Source organism: Dermacentor variabilis, unplaced genomic scaffold, assembly GCF_050947875.1.
Source record: "Dermacentor variabilis isolate Ectoservices unplaced genomic scaffold, ASM5094787v1 scaffold_12, whole genome shotgun sequence".
Lineage (NCBI taxonomy): Eukaryota > Metazoa > Arthropoda > Arachnida > Ixodida > Ixodidae > Dermacentor > Dermacentor variabilis.
This window is the reverse complement of record NW_027460280.1, coordinates 57,998,896-58,013,923: the sequence shown is the minus strand read 5'-3', so window position 1 is coordinate 58,013,923 and position 15,028 is coordinate 57,998,896. Positions and strand designations below refer to the sequence as shown.

Here is a 15,028-nt window from a genome sequence, read left to right as displayed (position 1 = left end):
CTTGAGCTTCCTAAATGCCTCTGTCGTTTCTCTTTGTGCTTAACGAGCCAATTCATGTGTGCAAATTCCGCAGCTGGTAGCAGCTTCAGTTTTTATGTTGTTCCGAACGCTAAGACACGTTGCGACATCGGTTAGGGCGTGCGTGACAGGCTTTCTGTTATCGCGTGCGTTCTCACTTCTTGTTTTGACCGGTTGGTGGAGGAGGAAGGGGAACGAATGTCAACCGGCGTCGGGGCGCCATGCTCACACTCGTACGCACGCAAAGGCGCATGCCTAACAGTTGTACGCGCAGGGGGTAATAAGTGCCAGCCGGTCACTCTCGGTAGGTTGTACTACACACCGCGGTCTTGAGCCCACGCGCTCGCTGGAACCTCGCGGCGTCTATTGGGGCGTGTAAATGGCGCCGAGTAACGGGTTACTTCACAGCTGGTGTTGCGGTGGGCCCCCGACAGCGTGGCGGCTGCCCACCCCCTAGTGTACCCTCGCGCAGCGCGCGCGCCCATTCAGGCCGGCGGTGCCTTCGACGAAGGGGAGGAGGACGGTGCGTACGCGCTTTCGCCACGCGGTCACGGCGAAGGCTACGTCACGAATGACGTCATGCTCGGCTAGCGGGGCGGGGCTTTCGGGCGGCCGCGTCGCAGCGGTGTTGCCCGCTCTCCGGTATCGCGCGCTGCGCCGTTCACCCTGTAATCCCAGCTGCTGCCTGTCCTGCTTATCTTTTGCCTGTGTGCGGGGAATTTCTATCGAATATTGCGTCCCACGGGTTCTCCGAGTAGAATGAGCGAAGACGCCGAGATGAATGAGGCGCTGCTCCGAGGCCACGGTTGAGACGCCCGGCGTGAGGCCGTTACGTTTCATTAGCGGTGAAGAGAGAAAAGGGAGAGAACGAAGCACTTGATATCAGAGGACAGCCGCGCCCAAGTAGTGACATTTTGTGTGCGGTTAACGACGCGCTTCGCGAGTGTCCTGCGAAAGGCGCTGTAGTTCTTCGACATGAAGACGTCCTTTTATGCCTCCGCAACCGCTTAAACCTCTTGGGGTTCTAACACACACACACACACACACACACACACTGTAGGGGCAGCTAGCGATAGATCACAGCATGAGTGGCACTCTGTCTGCGCTGAGCTGAACCTGCGTTTCTCGCGCTGGCTATGTGTAAACTTGCACGCCGGACGCGGGCTCCTCTTTCGTCGCTAATTAGTTGCGCACCCACTGGGAAACGAAATACTACCCATTCGATGAAATGACACAGACGAATCAAGGGTGCTCAATACGGAACCGTTCATTCCGATTTTCATGATGGAGTCTTGGCATTGGCACGTTTCAAAAAATAAGGTTCGCGAAGACTCCCCGAAGTCCTCGCACGGAGGCTGGAATGTACGGCGAAATGTGACGTCAGCCATGGTACCACTCTGTTACCGCTGGAGTGAAATTCCGTTACGGCGAAGAGGGAAACCACGCAGCGTTCCGCCGCAGCGGGGCATGCAACAAAGCAGCTCTGCATCGTACGTACTCGCTGAAGCCACCGAACCAAGTATGCTGCCTCGAATGCTTGCAGGATCTACCGCACCGCTGCATATTTCCCTTGCAGTCGTGGGAGAGACGAGCGTGCCCAATTCTCGATAACTACGGATTTTAAGCAGCTAGTGCGCAGTAGCATGGTATACTGATGTGTATTACGCACCTCGTTCACAGTATTTTGCGCTGTGCACCAAAATTTTATACTGTGTATGAGTATAATCTTTTGTCTTCGTGACAAGCACCAGATTCTACATTTTATTTGAGGCGCGTTGCCCGACTTCAACTCGGGTCTGGGCGCTCTCGAAAATCTCGGGCCTCTATCACAGCGAAACTGTTTATCTGCGCATTTCCTGAAGATTAGTCCTCGACATTCTGAAACCACTGTTTTCCGCGGAACTGTGTCTGGCAGTCGGGCCATTCGTTAGACGAAAATTTTTTACTGTCTCTCATGTACACCGACAGTGAGCATCTTCAACTGTCACCTGTAGTATTTCTTATTTACGTATCGATCCAGCCACAACTTGGAGGAGTGAAGTGCTTGCGTCACAAGTTTCAAAGAACTTTTATCCTTTATTCACCACCTTAGTCCTCGTATATACTCCGAATATAGGCTTACTTTCTTGTTTCTAACCAAGAACTTTTCTCTGACGCTCCAACATTCTCTTCTCAGTTCTTGTGCTGATGATTTGTTCTCTGTATCGACCTGCGAATTTACTCGCAAAGTGCTTACATCTCCTTCGCATAGCCATGCAGACGTCGATGCCGCAGGTCTCTCACTACATACCACAGCTCGTTCATTCGCCTAAGCTTGGATGAATTCGCTTGTCGCTTTAGCATGTGTCGCGCACTTACCGACCAATGGAAGTCCAGGGCAGAAGCATCCGTTAATTTAGCCTAAAGGATCGCCGAGTTCCACAAATATGAGAGAGAGGGGAAAAAACAACATTTGATGAGAGAAAGGTGAAGACTTCGGCCTGAACGACGTGACTGGCATATGTCCGAATCTGTTGTAAGCGAAGCTTTTGGTGTTTACTGGAATGTCTGTTTGTTTGCCCTCCACTGGCGGCTCATATTACCCGCTATGGGCCAAGATTCGGGTGGAATTGGATGAAGGCGTTTAGTACTAACTGTAGAAAACAACTGGAATATTTGGGGAAGAATCCAAGGAATGAAAAATAACATAAAATACTAGAAATTTGTCTTCACGTGATACCCCGTAGCTTAACGCACCTTGCTCGGTGCTCGCTCAGGTTCAATTCTGTTCCCTTCTTTCTCGCCACTCGGCTGCTTTCGAGGCCGACTTATTGCCTCATGGTGTCTATTCGAGCGCGGAAACCCATTACTGGAAAGAATGTTCACGCACACGCATGGCCAGTTGCAATATACCCAATGCCTGTCTAATCGGCAAGACAACAGCAACCAGCGCCCGTAACTATATAGGTAAAGAAATTTAGTAAAGACGTTTCTCAAGCCAACAAGCTTGGCTATTGAATGAAATAGTGTCGCATTTCCTTAAACACAACCACATGAAACCACCAGACAATGATGCCAAGGAAAGCATTGGGGAAATTACCTGCGGCTTATAATTGAAATGTACTACACGTGTGGTTGTGTATTAAAAAAAAAAACTATTTGTTCCGCTTATGTTCGTTTGTCGCATTTTAGGGCATACAAGAGCGGTTACAAACGTGAAGCCTCATGTCATCGGGCCCATCCAGACACTGCGAATGACGCCGCAAGCCATAGCCGCGTTCGCGGGGGCCATGAGGCGAAAGCCTGTCTCCCCTCGCGTATAGGTGCCATCTAAGCAGCTCGTTTCGTTAGGTGCGACCGCAGCGATGTCATTGCGCTAAGCACACCCGACAAGAAACGGTTACGCTATAGTAACGCTTACGGTGAGCGCTATAGAGGTTAAACCCCATGAGATCGATTTTGTGCGCGACGGCGACGAGCGACGGCTTCGAGCGACGGCTTCGAGCGACAAAACTGGCCGTCTCTTGAACAGATCGCTCGGTCTTGTCGCTCGATCGCTCGGTTCTAGAAATCTAGAATTCGTCACTCGTCGCCCGGAAGTGCTATGAGCGACTAGCCAATAGCGCGAAGCCGGAACTGGATGTACATCACTCAAATACTACCGATTGTCGCACGGAAGGAACAAACAAGTGAATCTTTATACGTGCAACGATAAGAGCCTACTGCGAAACCCTCAGAAATATTTTATGCTGTTTTTTTACAGTAAAATACATCAACTTAAATTAATAAAGCACGCGTCACGCTAGTTTCGACGCGTATATTGCTGCCCTCATACCGGCAACACCGGGGAGACTTCGCTCAATATCGTCGCTCGCATGGGGTACGGTACTTGTAGTCGACGAGCGAACGCGACAGCCATCTCCATCACATCGCTTGTCGCTGTCGCGCGCAAGATCGCTTGCTGGTGTCTGTACTTGACATACCGTCATAGGCGTCATTTGCCTCGTCGGAAACGAAGCGACGAGGTTGCAGAATACGACTATCCTGTGGCGCCCTTTGTAAATTAGGCAGGATATATATACCAGTGCAGCCAACCGCAAAATTTTGCGGAACGTGAGATCTGAGAAAAAGCTGAATATCTGTGCAGCCTCACAGCGCAGCCTATTATTCGCATTTAGAGGCTGTACCAGTACATGTGAACAGCATTGTGATATTCGGTTTTACTGACTACTGTTACAGGCTGCTCGAAAATTGAACTTTTGCCGAGATCCTATATGGTCCGTAAATTTTTGTGGTTGGCTGCGTGTATACGTGTGTGCTGTGCACATATATAAATCTAAACAAATGAGGATGAGGATCCCCCCCTCGTAAATCTGAGGAGTGGATGTTGGAAAAGAAATATAACCTTTATCTACAGAGTTTGACTGGTTTTCACACATGTATAACACCAGGTGTTTCAGCATACACTTTCAACTTTTTTTTTTTTTTAATTGTCTGTGGCAGATATAGCACAATGCTAGTCCATGAGTTGGCCTACTCGAAGAGGCGGACATTACTTGCGCAAAAAAAAAAAATTGAAATTCATAATCGACTAAATAAAAACACTGAACCTCGACACTGCAGTCGTTGCACGCTTCGCAAGGAGTTCCCGTCCATCTCCTTTACACTTGTAAAGGAGATCATTTCAGAAGGTAAAATGCTTAACTGGCGCACGGTTTTGATTCTTCTTCACCCTTCACGTGCCTACTGTAACCATTCAACGTGGAAGACGGCCTGTACGAGTGCGAGCTTGCCAGTCTGGCTGAAGTATTAGCCACAATGTGTCCCACTAGCGCCACGGGTCCGAGGAGCGAAGCCATGGTTGCGTTATTCGGTCTGACGCCTAAACGCCTCTTCGTGTCCCCTGGTCTGGTATGCTGGCCTGCTTTCTGATTATCAGGGAAGGAGCTCAGAAAGCACAGTGGTAGGGGGAAAGGGAGCAAGTGGGAGGAAAAGAGGAAAGTAGGAAATGTGGGGAGAGAAGGGCTATCCCGGAGCAAGTGGCACTCCGGGAGAAACCGCGGCAGATGTGAAGCAAGAAGCGTCAAGCACTCCGCCGCACGTCAGAAAGTGCAAAGAAAAGGTCCACTCCGTAACAGCCAAAGGCTGCCCGGAGGGCCAGTGCATCCTTGGTCGCTCCATAGCGAGCCCAGTGAGCACCACCATAGAACGCAGAGATAGGGGCCCAAGCTCTGCTTTGTGCAGATGTACAGGCGCATGTTTTGATGGTGTCTTTTCTGAGCTGCAACCTAATCAAAAAGTTGGGACGAAATTAGCGTTTCTCGTGAGATCACGTGCGTTGAGGCCACCGATCATCGAGCGAGGAACGCGCTTGCCACGCGCGCTTACGGCGGTAAGGTGCATGCTCTCAAAAAATATTAGTCGCCGCCCAAGCACTCCGTTGTTAAGAACGGCCAGCTGCAGTGCAAGTTTTGCCGCCCAGTTGCGACTGTGGCGGCAACATTCCTGGAGCGTCGCCGCACACCTCTAGCCACGGCGTGACTAAGTCGACTGTGTGTGAACAACAATACGTGCGTCCTCGACTCTCCGTCACTGGAGCCGAGTTTGACGAAGTCGCCATTATGACTAAATGGGCTCGGCGGACCAACTATTGTTACTGAGCCGCGGGAACGTCTACTGACACCCCTTCCCACGCGCCGACCAAGACGCCAGACAATGGGCGGCCGACGGGCGCGCTGCAGCTCGGGGAATAAATGCCCCTACGGTGCCGGGTCGTCTCCCCTACGCTGCCTCGTCTCCCCTACGGTGCCTGGTCGACTCACCTACGGTGCTTGGACGGCCGTTTCCGTCACCTGGGTATCGGGGTAGGGCCGAGTGTTTATAAACTGCTGTTGTGCGGCTGCTCAGGACACTCTCTCTCAAGCAGTCATGTTAGACTGATGTACTTTCTCAAACAGTCATGTTAGACTGATATAAATACTGTAAATAAACCCATATTCCTCGTTCTCGATGAGAAGCAGTCCTTCCCTTCATCAACGTCCTCAGCGTGGATAAGTTGGACGACGGCATGGGGCAGCTACCTTCTAATTCATGCCCGACTCCAATCTTGACAACGGATCACGAGCGATGGGATTGAACCCCCCAATCATAACACCGTATACAGATGGTCAACCAGCGAAGCTGAAACGTGCGGTCCCGGTGTTTATCGCTGGGTTAATCCCGACGGTTCATTGAAGTTTTTAAAAAATTATGGGGTTTTACGTGCCAAAACCACTTTCTGATTATGAGGCACGCCGTAGTGGAGGACTCCGGAAATTTCAACCACCTGGGGATCGTTAACGTGCACCTAAATCTAAGTACACGGGTGTTTTCGCATTTCGCCCCCATCGAAATGCGGCCGCCATGGCCGGGATTCGCATTGAAGTTTTTCTCAATTAGGCTACACACACGTTCGGCTGCGGCGGTGAGAACGACGTCAGTGGCGGCAGGCCCGCAGACCGCCGTTGTCGGTTGCGTTCGATGTCTCGAGTTTGCTTGGCGGCGTAGTTAGCAGCATCCGCCCGCCCGTGACGCTTGCGAGTGTTCAGAATTAAAATGCTTCAAAATTAAGTCTGGCCCTCACGTAAAACAATGAATGGCTCATACCCCCTTAAGCAATGGCTCGTACCCCTGTAAATGCGGCGTGCCCATTACGACGACAGAAGTGAAATTCTACGCTGGAATGATAAGCCTAAACGGAGCTATCTGTGGCAGAAGGCGACGACGCTCCAGCCATTGCTGATGATGATAGTTTTCTGTACACAGGCGAGGACAGACGGATTTACGTTTCGCCTACAGCCAGATATAGCTTCGCTTAATATATATATATATATATATATATGCCAGAACGGCGAGGCACACCGTAGCGGGCGACTCCGAATTAATTTTAAACACCTGAGGTTCTTTAAAGTGCACCTAAACCTAAGTGCACGAACGTTCTTTTTTTTTTTATTACGCCCCCATCGAAATGCGGCCGGCATGAAATGCGCGTCCTCGAGCTTAGCGCAACGCCTATATAGCCACTGAACTACCGCGGCGGGTATCGTGTGTTTCAAATTGGCCTAATCGTTAATGTGTTGATCCGCTAGCTTGTCTTTTCTTTTTTTCTGTATATCATAAAACGCTATGACGAGAGTCGACACACCTGCCGAGTACTTTTTTTTAATTATGTGCTCCATCATATCATCACGTCTACGTTGTTCTTTTTTCGTGCGGCGATGCATGCGGTAGTTATCAAATTTCAACCAAAGAACAGCCAGAAAAGCAGCCTGCGTTGGAGCCCGAATTTGCTTGGAAACGTAAATATCTGATATAGTCATAAAATAAAAGTTACCTTGCGATGATTAACTCGAATAGACAACTTCTTTAAGTGGCTTATCTTAGCCAGTACTCCCCCTCCCTCCTATTTGAATTGTAGCGCATATTAAAAAAAATATCCTGTTTCAGATGGCATAATTGTGGTTATTGAGCTGTATTATTCGAAGACGTGGACATTACTTGCGTGATAAATCGAAACACATAATCAACTAATTGACGAAAATTCACTACTTAATTAATTTACGGCACATACTGCAGTTTACGAATTGTGGCCGGGGAGTTTGCAAGGCTGTCCGCTTCGAACAAATTTTGAGGATGACATCGGTTTCGAGATATGCTCTATCAGACTCGCGGTAAAAATGCACTGTTTTTCCACTTACTTTTTTTTTAACACAACGCTTTTTTATGCGCTGGAGCACTAAAGTAACTGGAACGCCTATGTATTTTAGTCGCACACTTTGGCAACGATTATCTCAAAACTGGTGGCATCCTTAAAATTCATTCTAAGTGTATATGAGCTCACCGGCTACAATTCGAGAAGTTGCAATATGTGCTATGAAGTACTTAATTAAGAAGTGATTTCTTTTTGTTAATTAGTTGAATATGTGCTTCGATTTTTTGTGAAAGTAATGTCCGCTGTTTTGAATATCGCCCAGCTCAAGAACTAGAATGATGCTATCTGCCACAAACGGTTTTTTGAAAATTCTGTAAAACCTTTAAAAAAAAATTGGCTGAAGGCTTAGCTTGGTTAAGCCTGGAAGATTGCGAAAGCAATACCCTTGGCTGCGCCTTGGTTCGGCTGATGGTGTGGACATGGTTGCCCTTTGTTAAACTTATGGCTGTACATCATCCGACAAAGCGCCAGGCAGCGCGCCGACCACTGCGAGGAGCCGAGCTGTAGCCCCATTTATCCTCCTAGCGTGACGTCACACCAGCGAGCGCCCTCTCTCGGTAGCGCCGCAGCAGCGGCGCGCAAGGCTTCGCCTCCACCATCGATGCCGCGAGCTGGGGCCCCGTCTCTCGGTTTGGCGTGACGTCACACGGTCACGTGACGCGCAGCTGTGTAAGGAGGCGCCACGACCACCGATGGGCCGAAAGTGCGAGCAGTATTGCTTTCGCAATAAAAATGATCTTCCCGTACATATACGAGCAGTGGGAGACGATGCCGACCAGCTCGGCATTGGAAGACCGGCGAAAGCTGATCGCCACAGCCGAAAATGCTGCCACTGCCGCTGTGGCGCTGGCGAGGGCTCCACCTGACCCGGGGATCACAGTGTTTCTCTCTCTCTCTCTCTCTCTCTCTAGCCAGTAAACCGTAATTTTTGTTTCTCACGTCGTGTTTAACAGGCTCCACGTTTTTAAATGGACAAACATTTGGTGGGTATCGTGTATGGTCCTTTTCTGTCTAAAATCAGCTTTAGTATCTGTGCTTATATGCGTACGTTCTTGCCGATACCGTCTCTTTCATTCTTTCTTTCTTTTTCTCTCTTTATTTATTTTATTTGTCTTTTTTTAAAGGCGAGAATGCAAAGCTCTGTACAAAGCTCCGATGTTAGGAATTGCACAAGTCACAGCGAAGCGTTTGCTAAGTCTTGGGTAGATTTCAGCCAGTGGCAAGGACAGACATTTAGGATTTGCAAAGGGTGCGAGAATTTCCTTATACAGCTTCAATCTCTTTGACGTACTAGTTGCACGGATGTTTCTTATTCAATAAATTTAAAAATGGGAAGCTTGCCCAAACGGTAGGTCAAGAAATAAAAAATGGGAGGGGGGGGGGGACTGTTCCTCGTATTGGCACACATCTGCGAAGCATGTGTGCCAATGTATATATATATATATATATTATAGTGTGACTTGATTTTTTAATGGGCCAAGCTTATTTAGAAAGATGAGAAGCCCAACTTCGACGCCCTTGAAAAACGTCGATCCACGGACCGAGGCTGTTGGGCAAATAAACGCGCGATCTAGCTATACTCTCCTTCGGCGAAGGATGGCGCGGACAAGCTGAACGTCGTCCATAGCGTCCCTGTAACTCGAAACAGAAAAGCGGTCTCCTCGATCACACAAACACAAAAAAAAAGTGAGCAGAGTGCGTGAACCCTGCGACTCCTCGCCGCTGAATCCGTTGTTTTTTTTTTTTTTTTTTTTTTTTTTGCTGGCTTCTTATTTCCGAAAGCTCCCTTGAGCAGTTGCACAACTGACCGCAAGCATATTGCTTACGTAAGGCCTACCTTCTGGGTCACATGTATCGACATAGCGTCGAGGTGAGGTGTCGGGTTGGGGGGGGGGGGGGGAGCGGTTAGGGGGAAGGTGAGGCGATGTGGTGCGTATATTTACACAGCAAGGGCGTCGCCCGAGTTGCGTGACTGTAACAGGGCTCCTGTTAGCAACACGTGCGTCCGTCAAGTCTGGGATGTCGGCGTGTCCGCAAACTCGCGCCGCTTGTCCTGGTTGACTGCGTGTAAAGTGTGAGCGACCTTTGTGCTCTCGCCGGTTCCAGCGTTCCTATACCGAGTAAGAGGTCGTGGGTCGGATACCCGGCCGCCATGGCGGATACATACGGACTGGGGTTGAACGAAAAAAAAAAAAAAAGGAAGAACACTCGTGTGCCGAGCTTTGGGTGCAGTTCAAGAGCCTTAGGTAGTAAAAGATAAATCCGCAGCCCCCGCCCCCCTCCATCCTCCCACTACGCCTCTCATAGGCCCTGTGTAACTTGGGACGTTCGGCTGCATTAACCAATCAGCGGGCACTTCTCGATACGCGCAATGCGAAGCTCGCCATCGCGAGACGCGTATCTTACGTGAGCGCTACAGGAAGACATTAAATTCGCCACGCTTCCAAATGGCTGGAATCGGCTAGTTACCAATCAATTCCTTCCTTATGTGCGCCAAGACGAGCGTGTCTGTTTAAGAAAAAAAGTTTCCGCAGTCCCCTCGGAGGACGAAATATCTGCGTTGAAACGCTTGCGTAGGATACTTTGCGTCAAAACATCGCTCGGGCATTGAGATCCAGATACCTCAATGCCGACATCTACCGGTCTGACGGACGAATGCTGTTGTCGAGGCGCTATTTTGCGACCATGCGGTTTGCCAACAGCGATCTGGTCAAGTTAGCGTGCATGTCACACGCAGTGATTTTAAGATGGCGGCGACCCCCATCGGCCGAAGCTAAAATACGTACGCAACGTAACTATTTTGCCTTGAGAGTAATTATGCGCGGCACGCCTGTGCTTCGCGCTGACTCTGCAGCGGCATATTTCGAAGCGCAAGCAAGTGGCCGGCCTTGAGCGCTACACATAACCGCGCGACGCTTCCTCGTAGAGGCCGGGCCGCGGTCGCCGCGCCGCGGCGCTCTCGATCGACCACGTTGTTGCATCGCGCGTACACCCGCGAGATGTCGAAGCGACGGGTATTCGTCGACGACGTTTCTGCAGCGTCCTCAGTTCTGCGCTCGACGAGGCGCGAAAAATTGGTCGTGGGTTAGATACCCACCGCCATGGCAGACACATACCGACGGGGGTGAAAATAAATAAATAAATAAACACTCGTGTGCCGAGTTTTGGGCTCAGTTCAAGAGCCTCAGGTGGTATAAGATGAATCCGGAGCTACCCCCCCCCCCTCTCCCACTACGCCTCTCATAGTTCTGCGCTCGACGAGGCGTGAAAAATTGCGCAGCCGGGGAAATACGTCCGTTGCCACGGGTTTCTCTCGTCACATTCTCGGCCAGTCGGCGCGTGCAGTGAAAGTGCCCCAAAGCGGTCGATCGTCCGCGGCCCTATACCCGGCCGCTGCTGGCGGATGCGAGCTTATATGCAGTTATTCAAGGGACGTGTCGGCTCTGTTCTTTCGATGGTGAGCTTTCGTTATTCAGCCACTGTTTTCGCAGCCCTGAAGTGCTTTTCTTTTTTTCACGATTTCGACCGATATACATCTTCTCAACTTTCCGACGATGCTTCGTTTCTTTTTTTTTCTTCTTTCCGACATCCCCGTTTCGAAACTCGACGCAGAGATGCGGAAGGAGTTATGTTTCACAAAAAGATCGGTCGTAATGACATGTTACCATGTGGGAAGCATAAAACGTTGCCCTTTTATTGGATGTAACTCCGAAAAAAGGGAAGGGCTTTATAGCGTTCTCGTAACAGGACAGACCGGCTGGCGAATCCAACAGCTATAGATAGGCGATAATTGGCCCCGCTTAGGGGCAATGTTGTTGTTGTTGATGATGATGATCATGGTGATGATGATGATTCCTTATTTAATGGCACAAACCCACTGTGAGGGATAGGCCACGAACTACGATAAAAAAAAATCCCGAAAACACGCCGTTACGCGTACCAACGTTTCCCTCAGTTTCGGGTCCGGTGACACGTGTGAACAGTCAAGCGTGGGGCTAATACCGGGTGTGTTAGCGAAAGCTTCGTTATTCTATCAGTATGTCAGGAACAGAGTTACATGACTGTTGAGTGCCTTTCTTCAAGACGCGGAGAAAGCATGCCAGGCTAACCCCGCTTGTTGCTACACCGCTACCACCACTTCACGAAGCTTTTCGTTCGTGTTTTTTTTGGCATTGGCCGGCCGCCCTCGTTATCAATATACGTCCACCGCCGCGAATGGCTTGATTCTGCTCTTACGAGCAGTTGTACTGTAAGAACTATTTCGTGAATTCGGGCCCTGGGCCATTATAAAAAAAAATAGAAGAAAAAGAAATGACACATGTTTATATAGTGACCACCGCGATGTGGCCATTTCCGCGGGGATGGTCTCGTTATCACGTCGACCGCAATCATTATTGGCGGGCGTCCGAACGCCGGCCAATATGAAAATGCTTTCACGTATAAGATAACTATGCAGGCCCATCGTATTCAGGGCCCGCATTCACAAAGCTTTTCGTTCGTAAGTGCCCTTTGTCATTGGCTGGCCGCCTTCGCTAATAATATGTGCAGCATAGGGATTGGCTGGAATTTGCTCTTAAGAACAGAACAATTATAGCGTAAGAGCTTTTTCTCTGAATACGGGCCTCGTTCTTTGCGCATTAGACGCGATGACGCGTTTTGTGCCAATGTCGTTAGATAGTCACAGCCTATGCCCGCGATGGCTGCAGTGCCCAGTTCTTGATTCCAAACGAAAAAAAAAAAAGACAAGTCCTCGGTTCGTGATGCCATGCACAAGAAATAAAAGCAGTAACGAGCGAAGCATGCCCAAGAGCCAAATTTCACAAAGCGCTTCGTTCGTAAGAGCTTTTTACTATTGGCCAGCCGCCTTCGTTAATATGTCCAACATCAATGATAAGCTGGAGATTTCTCTTCCGAACAAATCTAGCGTATTGAGAGCACTGCGAATGCGGACCAGGGGCGTAAATGCATGCATACCTACTGTGAACAAAAGCGTTTCATTTTACCTGTTTTTCTTTCTTCTTTTTTTTTTCTATCTTGTGCTCCGCTCGATTGGACTAGGCAAGTCCACATCCGGAACTCGGGCCAGCACACGGCCCCGTACGCGCTCGGTGCTGGCGGCGCCGATGAGCGCGCGCCCAATTAGCGCAGGGCCAAAGAAGCGGCCGGGCCCTGTCCCAAGGAGCGCGCTTGGCGGTGCCGACCAGCGCGCGGATGAGGGCGGCGGCGCCTTTCGTCGCTCGCTTCTAATCGCGCACTTTGCAGGCTTGCGAAACCGCGCACAAGATATCGCCGGCAAGTTTCACATTAGAGACCAGTCCGCCTGAATCACCGCATTCTCCCAAGTACGAAATCAGATTCGCCAGCCCTGAAGATTTCTGGTCGCTTGGCATGCTGTATAAGTAACAAAAAAATTAAAAGGGTAGTATTCTCATTCAGAAGCATCATCAATGAATAATGTCATCCGCGTCTTGGGTGTTGGTTGCGTCCGAGCTAATGTTATACGTTCCTGAATATGATTACTGTCACTCACTTTGCTAAATAATGTGGGGCTGAATTCGCAAAGCTTTTCGTTTGTAAGATTAATTGTCTGCTGTTGGCCAGCTACCTTCACTAATATATGTCCAACGTCACTATTGGCTGGCTCTTCTTGTAATCAATCAGTTCTATGTTAGCGTAACAAGTTTCTTGTGAATGCGGGCCCTAGCTGCCCTTGTCCGCTTATCTCGTCCGCTATTTACTATTTTTCTCCCAGGCCCTTACGTTACTTCCATCGATTTGTAGTATACAACTCTCTGGATTGAGTGCAACTTTCGCACCGCTTCACGTGTTCGTGATCTTATTGTTTTATGTGTAATTGTGCTACCTGGCATATGTTTCATATTTGTTTTCGTGCGTATCAGCGACGAGTGTTGTCAATGGTATTTTAGTTTACAATGCGGATATCTGCAGTGTTTTGAAACAGCTGAGATGGAAGCGCGTCATTATTAAACATTTTGTTGCCTGCGCAGGCTGCATGCGTAAGACTTATTTAGAAAATGTTGAAGCGCAATAACAGGAGTCCACAAGGACGACAATACGGACGGGAGGTCACGCACGCGTCGTCTTGCTTGTGGTCCCGTCTCTCGCGCTTCATTTTTCAAATATGCTTCGCCAACTGGCGCAATGCTCTTCTGATGCGTAATGCTCCAGCTGGTAAGTTAAAACAGTGACAAATAAGCCTGCCGCGCGCGCCGTGCAGGTGGCGGAAAGACGGAAACTGGGACGCACCGCTTTCCATTTTAGACTGAAAAAGAAGAGAATGTACAAAGAGAGAAAGAAAGCTCGAGTAGTGCCAACGGTATACTACTCAGCAGGGCATCCGGTCTCCCGGGCAGAGGACACAGCCTTGACCGAGCGGCGCGCGCGCCATCGGAACACCCGAACTCTTCCCGGTTCGTCTCTCGCACAGTGGACGCTGCGCTGACGGGGGATGCGTGTTTTCGGCACGGGCAGAGCGGAAACGTCCATTCCTGCGATGACCCGGCCGTCCGAAGTGACCGGCCGGCACTCGGGTGGCCACAGGTGTTTCTCGACTTGCGAGCCCACGCAAACTCTTTCTTTCCGGCGGCCGCCGCACCGGTGTACGGAGTCATCGACGGCACGCGCGGTGAGCAGCTCGTGGGAGACGCGACGCTGTGTGTACACGCCCGCGTTGCGCCCACGTCTTCCCGCATTGCGCAAGGAGGGTTCGCCGGCCGAGACCGCGCGGCCCCGCGAGCGGGCTCTTCCGAGCCGAGGGGCCGCCTTCGCGGATGAGCGCCGCGCGCGCCCGTGAAACCACCCGCTTGTCGACGCCACTTCTCACCTGGCCCCGCCTGCCGCGTCGTCAACGGCGCCGCGCGCGCTTTGCGGTTTCGTCGATTCCGCCGACCGTTCTCGCTCCGGCTGGCGCTTAATTGCGCGCGGTTTATAATAACGCGCTCCCCAGTTATTTCGTTCTCCACTCCTTCTCACCTTCTTTTTTTGTGTGTGTGAGTTTACTTTTCTCGTGCCGCTTTAGAAGCGTTTGCGGAAGACGCGATCCCACGCGTGGGCCAACGCATGTTCTGGCATGGATCTCGACTGGCATGAGAGACACCCTTGGCGGATGAAGCGCGTCTAACCTTGCACCGGCGTTGCTGGCGACACACGTGCGGACAAGCGATGCACCTGGTAAAATGTGCTGTGCTTATAGCGTCATTTTTCAAGCTGTGTTATCCCGGATTGTTTATGCGGAGCATAATGCTGCAAGCAGTTGCTCGC

The 15,028-nt window shown here is 50.3% G+C and overlaps 1 protein-coding gene across 1 annotated transcript in view; it reads right to left on the bottom strand.

Annotated features, from left to right (window-relative positions):
• Positions 1-15,028, bottom strand: part of LOC142565959 (uncharacterized) — a 67,033-nt gene that overhangs the window by 2,042 nt on the left and 49,963 nt on the right. The window lies entirely within an intron of this gene.